At 45.1% G+C, this 12,684-nt stretch overlaps 1 pseudogene; it reads left to right on the top strand.

The window, feature by feature from the left end:
* The first annotated feature begins 664 nt into the window (after window positions 1-664).
* Window positions 665-12,684, top strand: part of LOC103671735 — a 41,940-nt pseudogene continuing 29,920 nt past the window's right edge.

The following is a 12,684-nucleotide window of genomic DNA, read 5'->3' on the forward strand; positions in this document are numbered from 1 at the left end:
GACCTGTGCACTCAGATCCGCTAACGTTGAGAGGCAAAGGCTTACAAAGTTTCCAGCCCCAGGTCACACTTCTACACGGAAATGGACTGCCCGAATGTGCTCAAGTGCTCTTTTGTGGGGGAAGGGTGGGGCCCTTGGGCGGAAGTCTTGCTGGTTCAAAAATCATACCCTACAGGTGTTTCTGACCCTGCTTATTTATAGAGCCAACGTTGTCCCTAGCTACTGCCTTCCTTCCCCTGGAACTTCCTAAATGTTTTTGGAAGGGTTTCTGTGAAGGTCACGGGAGATGGTTTCTGTGGCCACCCGATGACACGGTGTGCTTTGGAAAGGTCAGTTGATTCTCCCCTGAGTCACAGTAATCACCTGGCCTCCTGTCAAGGCAGCGGGGGAGGGGAGAGAGTTTGGGGTTCTGTTTCTGGGGACTGGAGGCACTGGGATCCAGGGATCGCCAGCTGGCGCTTTCTTGACCTTGACGGAGTGCTTACGGCCAGGATAGCTGTGTCTAGATTGAGGGTTGTGGTCAAAATGACCCACGTCTCGCAGGCTGTGAACTCTGCCTCTCAGTCTAGAGAGAGACGGGCTCTGGACACGTGAACAGACTTCAGGAGCTTCCTCCTGACCACAAGGATTGCATGAGCTGGCTTTGCAGAAAGAACTTGTGACCATGGGTCACTCTCCAGAGAGACAGACCTTTCCAGACTCGGAGGAACAGCAGTGGCAGCCGTCTCTGCTTGAAGTTTGTCGCCCTCAGAGTAAAAGGGTTCACCTTGGCCCCTGCGAGGGTCTCTGCACTGCCCAGCGGCAGTGGGCCCTCAGGGCAGCCTGGGGGCTGCAGGCTGCAGAGGGATCTTGCAGTGAGGATTCACATCAGCTTCAAAGGGCCCACAGTGAGCACAGAAGTGCTGCCAGGAAGGCAGTTGTTGCTGTCTTAAATGGTTTTTGGCATAAGGCGTGGAAAATGAATTTTCGTAAAATAAAGCAAAGCAGGTCATCCCTTGTGCCTCGAATGTCACCACCGTCCGCAGCACCCAGCTGGCCCTCTGACTGCCTCCAGGAGGCCGGGGCGGGGCGGGGTGGAGGCGCTTTCAGCGTCCTCCCTGCAAGAAGGCCTGCGTCCCTGCATGGAGTCCTGGTGGTAGGGAGGCCCCCTCCGGAAGGCATCATCTCACCCTTCCCAATCCCTTTGGTTTTCGAGGAACAAGAGGATTCATCTGACTCAACTGGAGGTGGCTCCCTTCCCTAATTTATTCTATTCCCGAAGCTTCACTACTCCCGGCTCAGCTCGGGCGGGAGCAGCTCAGCGGGAGCAGGCAGGAGCCCGGGAAGACCGGCCCCTGCAGAGAAACAGGCCCGAGCTGCCCCTTCGCTGGGCCCGAGGCGAGGCGAAGAAAAATCCTAAACTCTTTCTTGTCTTTCAGCAGGTTTTGTGGAACCTGGAGAGGAAATAAATTCCAAAGGCAGGAAATGACCCAGAGCCCGTAACAATATGTGAAAAGCCAAACCGGTGCTTCCGTCACTTTGTTTCAAACTATTCTAATCTGTGTACCAGGAAGCCTAACCCATTACCAGATGGAGATTTGTTTTCAGATGCCTCTTGGCATCTGCCACTCCCGGCTGGTGACATTTGCACTTTTCAAGAAGGCAAACCTGTTCTGACATCTTCTCACTTCCGGAGAGGGGCTGCCCTCAGGAAAGTCCTTGGGTCTCTTGCCGGACCATCTGATGTGCTTCGTGCTGCTGGCCTCCAGCCTGGAGCACTAGCACGCTGAGTCTGTTCTCGAAGATTTGCAGAATCTGAAATCAAAATGCCCCAGGCTGCCAGAAAAGGCTGGCTGCCTCGCCTGCTTCCTAATCCCTTCTCTGCAGGCTTTCCCAAAGAAATCTGATGAGTCAGGAAGGAAGAGAATGTGGCCCAGGGAGAGCTGGGGGTGGGCTGGCCTCTCTCATTGCTTCAGAAATCTCCCTCCTGTTTCACAATGAGGGTCATGTTTAGGGGTTCGGCTGTACCTCTTCTCTGTTTCTTCCTCCATCAGCGCTCACTGTGAGAGACCCTTCGTTTACCACTCAAGAAATCAGCTCTGCGAAAGCAGGAAGGCCCTCTGATGATAATGAGTCACAGTTCCAAAGAAGTTTTGACTTCACTTTCATCCCCATGAGCAGGGCAAGAAAATGCTCCCACCTCTGCTCCCAGAAGGAACAATCATTCAGCTGCTTTGTTCTGGCCCGGGGGCCTGTACTTTTCCAAGGTTTTTAATTTTTACCGAACACCATTCATCAGCCTTCCCACTGAAGGCTGTGTGCCAGTTGGATTCTAAACACAGCGAGGTGGCTTCTGGGATACGTTGCTCCAAACAGGTATCCTGCTAACCCCCACCCCCCCCAGGTCATCGGAAAGGAGCTAGAGTTGAATGAATAATGTGCCCAACTCTTTCAACTCTTTCAAATGTAACGCGGATTAAAGTATAAAGAATCCAATATATTTGTTGACAACTGGTTTATAAAAAAGCTCCAGCAGGAAAGAAGGGGGACTTTCAACACCAGGCTGGGGAAATGGGAGCCGCAGTGGGGGACACCACTCTCTGGTGTTCTGGTAGCAGATACCTGTCCCAGAGCACGAAACCCCTCTGTGCCACTACCCAAAATTGTGTGCTGCTTATTATAAAGAAGGCTTTAAAAAGTATGTTCTGAGAAGCTTGGATTTGTCCCTAGCGAGGGAATATAGTCTCCATTACAAGACAGTGGCTTCATGCCGGAGGCAGGTTGTACCAACTGTATGTAGCTGGTAGTAAACAGTAGATAAAAGAACCTAGAAGATTTTCATAAAGAGAGAGAGAGAGAGAGGGAGAGACAACGGAAGCCCAGCAACAACGGAAGATAAGAGATGTATGTGTCCCTCTCCCCTTGCCCCTGCCTATGAGCAATGAGCCAGGAAAACACTGGGAATAGGAGAGAGAGGGAGGTCATCATTCTAACTCTTGACACCAGCCAAACAGGATAACTAGTTTATATTATGATGACAATGACCCTAATGATGAAGAGATGGTATTGACCCAGATTAAAAAAAAAAGGGCTCTTGTTTTCACGCTATGCTTAAGTCCCAAAACACTACCACCAGAGCCACTTCTATGACCCAAGGGACTTTTCACTACAATTAGAGGAATTTGGGGTGAGTGAAATAAATAGAATTGGATAGAAAAATCATGATTAGATTAAGACGTGATTGAGAATGGCAACAATTAGTGAGAAAGGTATCCAATATATACCTATTTTTGTTCTGCTTTCAGTCTTGATCGAATTGTTAAAAATATAGTTAAAAGCTATTTCTATAGTAACACATAGGAGAGCAAAAGATTTTGCTGTGCTCTCTGAGGCACATATTTGGGCTGCCTAGCCATTGGGGTCCCTCCGGTCATCTACAGCCTTCATCACAGACACAAGACGGAGGGAGGAATGCAGGGCTCCTGGAGGGCAGCAGCCAAAGGCCAGAGCCTAACATGGTGGTCATGTTAGCATGTGCTTAACCCCAGGTTTAACAGAGGTGGTTGCGAGGCACCTGAAGTAGATGTTTATGTTTTGCAAGTGAGAGAACAGATTCAAAAAGGGAAAAAGGATAGAGCCATGAGTCCCAAACTACGTGCCAGGGGCCTGGGACACCACAGCAAACTCACAGGGGCCACTGAGGCAGACATGACATGGCGAGGGAAACATGGTGATGTTGACCCCTGTGGGACACCACGAGAATGACGAGGTCAAGACCGTTCACAGTTTCAGCAACGCACTGTGCTCCCTTCCTCTCCAAGACGTCTTGTCTCTGGGAAGTTGGGTTTCCAGCGGTTGTTATAAAATGCATGTATCGAGTGAAAGGCAGCGTGGAGAGACACAGGTTCCAAGCTTTAAGAAGACTTTCAGGGTCCAGTTGGCATATACTTCCTTTTGTACGTAACTGTGGTTAAGAATAGAACAACAACAGGGGCTCCTGGGTGGCTCAGTCGTTAAGCGTCTGCCTTCGGTTCAGGGCGTGATCCCGGCGTTCTGGGATCGAGGCCCTCATCAGGCTCCTCCACTGGGAGGCTGCTTCTTCCTCTCCCACTCCCCCTGCTTGTGTTCCCTCTCTCGCTGGCTGCCTGTCAAATAAATAAATAAAATCTTAAAAAAAAAAAAAAGAATAGAACAACAATAACAAATATATATATATATATATTTTTTTGAACTTATGTGTCTATTTTTCAAACATTTGAGTTGTTGGAACCCAACTTCTGGTTAAATACTGTTTCTGTTGTCTTTCTTTTGAGCTAGGGGCTCTGTGAAAAGATTACTGAGCCGCTAAGTTGCTATGAATTGAGAAAGTGGGGGAACATCTGGACGAGCGCATACAAACGGTATCAAGGGGCAAAGTGCATTTAAATGGTTTAGGTTCATTGGTGAAAATAAACAAGTGGGTCTATTCTCCTCCACATCTCAGCTGGGGCACTACTCCCAGTATTTCCCCCTGTTCCTACATGAAGCATATTCTTAGTCTTAATACCTTTTATTAATGCAACTATTTGGTAGACTATTAGTTATTTTTAAAAAGATTTTATTTATTTATTTGAGAGAGATTGAGAGCATAAGCAGGGCGGAGGGGCAGAGGGAGAAGCAGACTCCCCACTGAGCAGGGAGCCTGACATGGGGCTTGATCCCAGAACCCTGGGATTGTGACCTGAGCTGAAGGCAGACACTTAACTGACTGAGCCACCCAGGTGTCCCTAAAGTTATTTTATACCATGCTTCTCAAGCTATCTTCAGTGAAGGCCTTTTTTGTTTTTTTTAATTTCCAATTTCCAGTGGATTATGTGATGGTTAATTTTTTTGTGTATGTTAACTTGGCTGGGCCACGGTGCCCAGATATCTGGTCAAACATTATTCCAGATGTTTCTGTGAAGGTGTTTTTTGGGATGACATTAACATTAAAATCAGCAGACTTTGAGTAAAGCAGATTACGTCTATAACATTGGTGGGCCTCACCCAATCAATTGAAGGTCTTACCAGCACAAAGACAAAACTTCCCTGAGCAAGAAGAAATTCTTGCCAGCAGACTGCCTTTGGACTACATCTCTTCTGTGAGATAGATCTCTCTCTCTTTCTATAGACATACACACACAACACACACACACTCACATCCCTCTTGGTTCTATCTCGCTGGAGAATGCTAACTAATGTAGATTGATACTTAAAAAAATGCAATAAAAATAAATTTCCAGGAAAATGATCATATGTTTAAATATTGTGGAAATGTTAAATTGCTATAAGAGTTTCTAAATACCTGCTTTCAGTTTCCACATTTAGTTTATCTGATTGATAATCAAGTGTTTGTAGAAGACATTGGAGTGGCGCTGATCTCATGAAAACGTAAATATATACATACACGCATATGTATTTACACACATGTATTTATTTATTTTTTATTCTGAACTAATTTCAAATTTGTTGGAAAGTTGCAAAACTAACAGAGAGATTTCCCATATAGTCCCTCACCCAAGTTCCCCAATTTTAACAACTATATGTATAAACATGAGTACAGTCTTCAAAATGAGGATACTGACACTGGTACAAAACTATTAACTAAACTACGGAGCTGATTCAAATTCACCACGTATGTTTTAAATGGTGAAGTCACAACTCTAGGATGTGTGACTTTAGTAGCTCCTGGGCCAGAAAGTATTTCCAGAATGGGTTGAGATCCTTGCTTTCTCGTGTTTGGAGGCGAACCAGCTGAGGACTAGAAGTCTGGCAGTCATTGTGGATTGTTCTGTGGAAGAATATAGAGACCACAAACCTTAATTAAAAACATCTCGCACATATTGACTGAGTGAATACCACAGCTCCTAAGCGTGTCTATCATTACGCCAGAAATAACAAATTCTTTTGTATCTAGAAAGATTAATCACTTAATGACAGGAAGTATAGAGCAGAATGTAATGACAGAATGCATTGAGCTTGAATGAGAATCTCAAATGTCGCGCATTTTTGGCCAAGCCATCCCTCTTTATCTCTTCTGTGAAGTCTTCTATGACCTTCCTTGGTTAGAACCATTATAATGGCTTTGGGGGGCCCCTACCATAATGACTATACAGGTTTCTGTCATGGCACCCGTAACGCTCGATTGCTATCATTTGTGTAGGTGACTGCTGAACTGTGAGCGTCTCGGGAGCAGGGCTGTATCTTATTCACCCCGGGGTCTCAATACCTGGCATTATGCCTTAGGCCCAGCAGGCACGCAGCACTGCTCACCGGATGAATGAATGAGTGAATGAATTGAACCCACAGTAAATGTACATCAACAGTTTTCTTCCTACCTCATCTGGTTTGGGAAAAGAGCCCATACCTTGAACTCACTCCAGTGAATAAGACAACGCCACAGTATATTCAACAGGAAAAGCTTTCAAGGGCCTTGTGTTGGAGAAACAGACAGGCTTTGAATGCCAGGTGTGACTTAAAAGCTGAATGAAGGGTATCACTTTTACAAATAGCACCAGTGTGTGGGTGCTGACTCACTCTATTCAGTGGATGCATTGTACTCCGCAGGTCATTTTATCCACTTTAGTGAAATCTGCTTTCCAGCTAGGCTGATGAGTTCTTATTAGTTATTATTATTCAGCATTTCTACAGTATGTGTTTTCAAAGTGTTACATTCCTCATTCTTAATGAGCGACACAGAATATAGGTAACGAAAGGACGTTTAGTCTCTCATGTAGCTGATATTCAATACATTTTTGTTGACTGATTCATCGCTGAACTCGGTTGGGGACCAGCCTGTGCTAACTTGTGGGAAGAAAGCCTCCCTGATTTTCCGTGGAGGAGTGCGGGGAGGGCAGGGCAGGCGGACAAAGGGTGGAGAGGCAAGGGAGAAGCAATTCCTCTGGGTAGGAGAGCAGCCTTCCGAGTGTCTGACCGACCTCGGCAATCCTCGGGGCGCTCGGGGTTATGGACACGTTGGGTTTACTTGCCCTGTGAACGAGCAGGTCCTTTGGGTTTGGAGCTGCTGAGTTTTTAGGAGCAAATTCTTTAGGGACTGCTTTTCTGAGTCGGGTGATCCATTTTCTGCATTCTACTTATGCTTTCGCTATCACCTCATTATGAAGCTGGGAAGAAAAAGATACCAAGAAAAATTGATAGAAAGCCAGAACATCAAAGCTGAAGAATGAGATATTCTCATCGGAGGTATTGCATTATGGTAGGGGGACAAGTGACAAGGAAACTTAATCCTACAGGTCCCTAGTGGCAACGACATACTGAACATACAGTTGAGAAATGGGGAAGGGTGGAGACTGACCTCCTATTTCTTGGAAACCTCGCCTCCCCTAGAAGCCTTGCTCAGTGGTCTACTCTGGATCTGTCACCTGAGAGATGAGAAGGGTTTTGGCAGTGGCATTGGAGTTGAGGTTATTGGCTTAAAAAAGAATAATGTATTAGATCCCTGGTAAGTAGGCAGAAAAATCTTCCCTGCTTTTATTTTTTTTATCTCTCTCTCATCACATGACATTTGTGTACTTCTGTTTTATTGGGCAATGACCACAAATATTTGTCTGGAACACAACTTGGAAAAAAGGAAAGTTGAGAAGATAAAAATACAAACCTTTCCCAGCAGTAGGGCTGGCTGGCTGGGAGAGGTATGGATATGCTCAGGGAAATGCGATTCCAGAAACCCAAACACCTACCTCATCCAGGGCCTGGCAGGCCCGGTTAGTCTGGGGTCATTCACAAAGGCCACCAGGGCGGTCAGAGAACCAGCCTGGAGCTCTCAGCAAAGCAGCAAAGCAGATTTCTCTCACCTCGGGTAGAAGCTGAGATCCAGATGTCATGGAGTATTAGGGGGATTAAACGGTATAGTGGTCTGCGGAGGCAAAGGGCACAGAGCCTGGCACCCAGCAGATGTTCAAGACTAAGTGGGTTTCCTTCCTGCGGTGACTCTGTGAGACCTGGGGGTGGGACACGGTGTCTCAGATGATGGCTTCATGCCATGCAGGTATTCTGCACTTTAGAAACCCAGGCAGACTCCAAATTCTTCTGTTCTGGTTGAGAGGAGCCATAGCTAGGGATGGAGCTCAGTTTCCTTATTTGCAAAACATTGGGGTTCTGGGAAATAATTTTGTGACTTGAGTGAGGACACATACCTGGTATTTCCTCAGAAAATGATTGGTCTGGATTTCAACTCAGAAGAGATTCCTGAGAACTCTCACCCCTAGGGGCTGCTACTGTTTCAATTTTGGGCGAGGACCCAGTCTCTGAGACAGATGAGATGGGATTTCTTTGGTAGTCTCTCACCAACTTCTCATAAATATCTTGCTTGGAATCCTAAACCAGGGAGCAACATGGAGCTTTGACGCCAAGGGCTTCACTCTCCACCGGCACAGTCATACCATTCGTGACTACCTTGCAACCAGGCACTTCTACCTGTCTCATGTCTCTGGCCCAGAGGCAAGTCCCCTGGCCGTCTGTACTTTCCAGTCCCTTGTCCCTCTACTGTGCTGCATGCTGTCTCTTCATGTTTTCATTTTCAGTCTCTTCTTATCAACTGGATACTTCTCGTCAGCTTGAAAGCATACTTAAAGCTCCCTTTGGGAGTGGGGGAGGTTGAGCGGAGACAACCCTATTCCAATCCCACATTCTCCTCAGACTATCGCATTTTCTTTTCCGCTTTCCAGAGACTTAAAGAGAGAATATCTATACTTGCTGGTTCTGCTTGCTCACTTCTCATTCAATCCTCAGGTCACTATCAGGTTGGCTCCTGCCCCATCTACCCAGCCAAACAGCTTGTTTGTCCTGGCTTGTGCGAAGTCATTCATCTTCCTTGACCTCTCAGAAGAAGTCTACACTGCTGACCACCCCCTGCCCTTGAAACAGTCTTTTCTTGGCTTCGCTGACACAAGATTCTTCTTGTTTCCTCTATCTTCCCAGACAGCTCATTTACTATCTCTTTTGCAGCCTTATCTATTCTTCCCAGGTCAATAAATATTAAAATACCCAAGATTCAATCCTAGACATGTTTCTTTTCTTATTCTCTATTTTATTCCTGCCGAGAATGTTTCCCTAGCCTAGACCTCTCCCCTGAGCTCTGGATTCACATGTCCAACTTCCTACTTAACATCTCAGCTTGGAAATCTCCCAGGCGTCCAAAATGTAATTTATCCAAAACCAAATGCTTGACCTTTCCTCCCAGTCCTGTCAGTGCCCCTGTCTCACTGAAGGGTGAAGCAGGCCTGAACTCGGAGTCACCATGACCCTTCCCTCTGCCTTACCCTGCACATTTAATTTTGCCTCCTAAACCTCTCTTGAGCCCCTACCCTTCTCCCGACTTCCATGCCCATTATTCTCATCTAAGCTACTGTCACCTCCTGCCTGGATTACCGTAGACGCCTCCTGATTGTTCTGTCCTCAGTCAGTTTGATCTCTACCTCCTACAATGTTTCCAGAGGAATTTCTTTATCTGAACTTCACATCCTGCTTCCACCCCAACCTAAAAATGTTTATTTGAATAGCTTCCCATTATTTGGGGAGACAGTATTCCTTAACAGGACCACAGGGCCACACACCCACCCAGCTTTATCTCAAACCATGCTCTGCCATGCTTTTCGCACTCCAGCCACTCTGGCCTTCTCTCAGGTCCTTTTACTTGGTATGCTGTTACTCTTTGCCCAGAGTGCTCTTCCCCTTCTTCACCCCGTAACTTCCGTCCATTCTTCAAATCTCAGCTCAGTCATGGCTTCCTCAGGGCTGTCTTCCCTGACCTCTCTGACCAGGGCAAGTTTCTACCATTTGGCCCTGGGTATTCCTCCTTCATACACTGATCACAGCTGTAATTTTTTCATTTATTGATGTGAGTATTTGGTTAAAATATATTTCTCGCTGCCTGGAGACTCCATTAAGGTAAGGACTGTGCCTGGTTTTCTGTGCAGAGAGCCAGCACAGTGCCTAGTAAGACACAGTAGGCGCTTGGCAAACGCATTTGTTGAATGAATGAATGAATGAATGAATGAATGAATACAGACACTTGTTTTCTTTAATTTCTTTGGCTCTCTCTTCTTCTGGCTGTTTCACCCATGCTCTATGCTTTGTCTCGTCATTGGGGCTTCAATTCATGGATTTGGTCTACACATCCAGTGCTGCTGGGCCTACTTCCTATTATTGGTAATGAGACCTGTGAAATTCTGTAGAGCCTCTGAGCACTTCCTCTTTTGTGGTATCTTCAGCTCTCTTGAAATGATTTAATTATTATTAGGATTCTGTTCATTTACTGGCGTAATGGGAGTACTACCTGGGGAAAGGTGTTCTTCCACCTAGAACAATCATATCATGAAACTGGAGGGAACACTTACTGATCACGTAGTGTAATTTGTTAAGCAAAGCAGGAATCCTTTCCATAGGACTCATGACAGATAGTGATAGCTAATGTTTATTGGGCATAGGTCAGTTGCTGCCTTAAGAACATTTATATGCATGAATGCATTTAGCCCTTAATAACCTTAATAATGGGAAAGTATGATTTAAGTAGTTACCATCATGCATCTTGTATAGATGGAGAGATAGTGGAATGCTTGGCTCAAGTCATATGAGTGGCAAATGGCACAGTCAAGATTCGAACCCATGCAGTTTGGCAGAGCCAGAGCTTTTAACCATTGTGCTATGCTAGGCTACTCTGTAGTTAGCCAACGTTAACACGGGCATTTTCAGGGATAGGCACTCACTCTGCTGTGAGCTGGATACTTGGCCTAAAGTTGTCTTCTGTAACTTCAAGTCATTTTTCCTAGTTTCAACCTCTAAAACTGTACAGAGTAGTCTGCTCCAACTTCCATAGACAGCCATTTCAATATTTTCAAATACTAAGAGTAGTTTTTTTCTGTTCATAAAAATAACATATCCTCATTGTAGAAGATTTGGAAAATTCAAATGGTATAAGGAAGAATCCTTGATAACCAAGGAGAAAATAAATGTTATCTGCCAAGAGTCTATTAGCTTTCTGTAGTTATTCTTAATACCCATGACTCATTAAGGACCCGTATAAAACCTGTGGCCAATCGAAACACCTGGTTCTCCATCACATGTCCTTCCATTAAGCCAGATTTTGTCTTTTGTCTTATATAGAATCCTAGATGTAGAATTTTACATTTCTCCCTAATAAACTCTATTTTGTTGCTTTTGATTTTTTCTTCTGCCTTACTAAAAATCTTTGAATCCAGATTCTGCTATCTAATATGTTAGCTTTCCAGTTTTGCATACCATGTGATTTTGGTGACAGGGCTTTCTAAATCTTTATTCTGGACATTTATAAAATGCTGAGCGGAGAGAGCCATACGATACACCATTCGGGTCCTCCCTACAGGTCACAAGAGTCTATTCATCAACCATTTAGTATGGTTGCTCAAGAAAATTCAAATCCATGTAATTGCATTTTCATTGAACCCACATTTTTTCCCCCACTGTGTCTATGACAATTTCATGACTTAATCGAATACGTTGCTGAAATTCGAGTTTCATCTATGGCATTTCTCAACTTTACTGGTATAGTAAGTAGCTCTAAAAGAAAAAAGATGTCGTTTATCCCCCCCCCCTTTTTTTTTGGTAGTGAACCCAGGCAGACTCTGAGTGATCACATCTTAATTTTTAAGTGCTCACCAATCATCATCTAAATACTCCCTTCTAGAACTTGGCCTGGAAAGCACTGTAAGCCAATCTGTTACTTCAGACTTCCCACTGCAGATGAAGCGGTTCTGTGTAGACAAGCTGGCCCTGAGTCCTATTTAATGGGGCTGAAGAAATGATCCTGCGGGTATGTATTGTCTTATCCTTTCTACTTCAGGAGATCAGCTTCCTGTCAACATACAGGAGACCGGAAAGCTGCGGTCTAGTAATATAGACACTGACAGGAAGATTGTTCAGATTGCTCTTCCAGATTTCTCAATTGAATAATGCTGGTGAAGAATGACTGCTCCTTATTTTATTTATGACATGGGATCAAGGCTACCTGATTTTTCGTAGCAGATGTGCTGTTTCAATGTCGCCTATACATTCTCTTTTTGCAAGTCAAATACTGCCTAAATCGTACTACTTATGGAAGTTTACTTTTTAAGGCCATCTTGTGGTGAGACATTTTCTGAAGTCAGGAATGTGTCAGTGATTTATCTGTTGGGATTGAAAAACCCAGGGCTGCTTAAAGCAAGGCAAAATTACACTCTGTATTTATTTACTTTTAAAAAAGTAGCCCGACGTGGTTTTTCGTGACTGTCACCCTGAGCAAATAGGATTTGGAAAATCTTGGGTCTGTCCGTCAGCTCGTGCATAAAACTAGAGCCTCTCCCCTTCGCCACGTTCTCCAGGAGCGCATCCACTTATGGAAGTCTGCTTCTTTTCATTTCCCTGATTGATATTTTTCTCATTTTTCAACTCAATGTCTCAATCAATAATGCAAAGAGAATTCTATTGACTCATCTTCTCTGCGTCCTCTTGTCACTCAGCTGATAGGGGGTGGTGTTGGTGGCTCACTGGGGAGGCTTCAGTCATACCTCTGCGTTCATCACTTGCTTGGGTTGGAATGATGTGGAGGTCAGAACCTTAACCTGGTCACCTCTATATCTCCGTAAAACTAGCCATTGCCTCCTAGAAATGGGTGTTCACCACGCGTTCATTGATTCGATGGTGACTCCCAAA

This window comes from Ursus maritimus, unplaced genomic scaffold (assembly GCF_017311325.1).
Source record: "Ursus maritimus isolate PB19 unplaced genomic scaffold, ASM1731132v1 scaffold_6, whole genome shotgun sequence".
Lineage (NCBI taxonomy): Eukaryota > Metazoa > Chordata > Mammalia > Carnivora > Ursidae > Ursus > Ursus maritimus.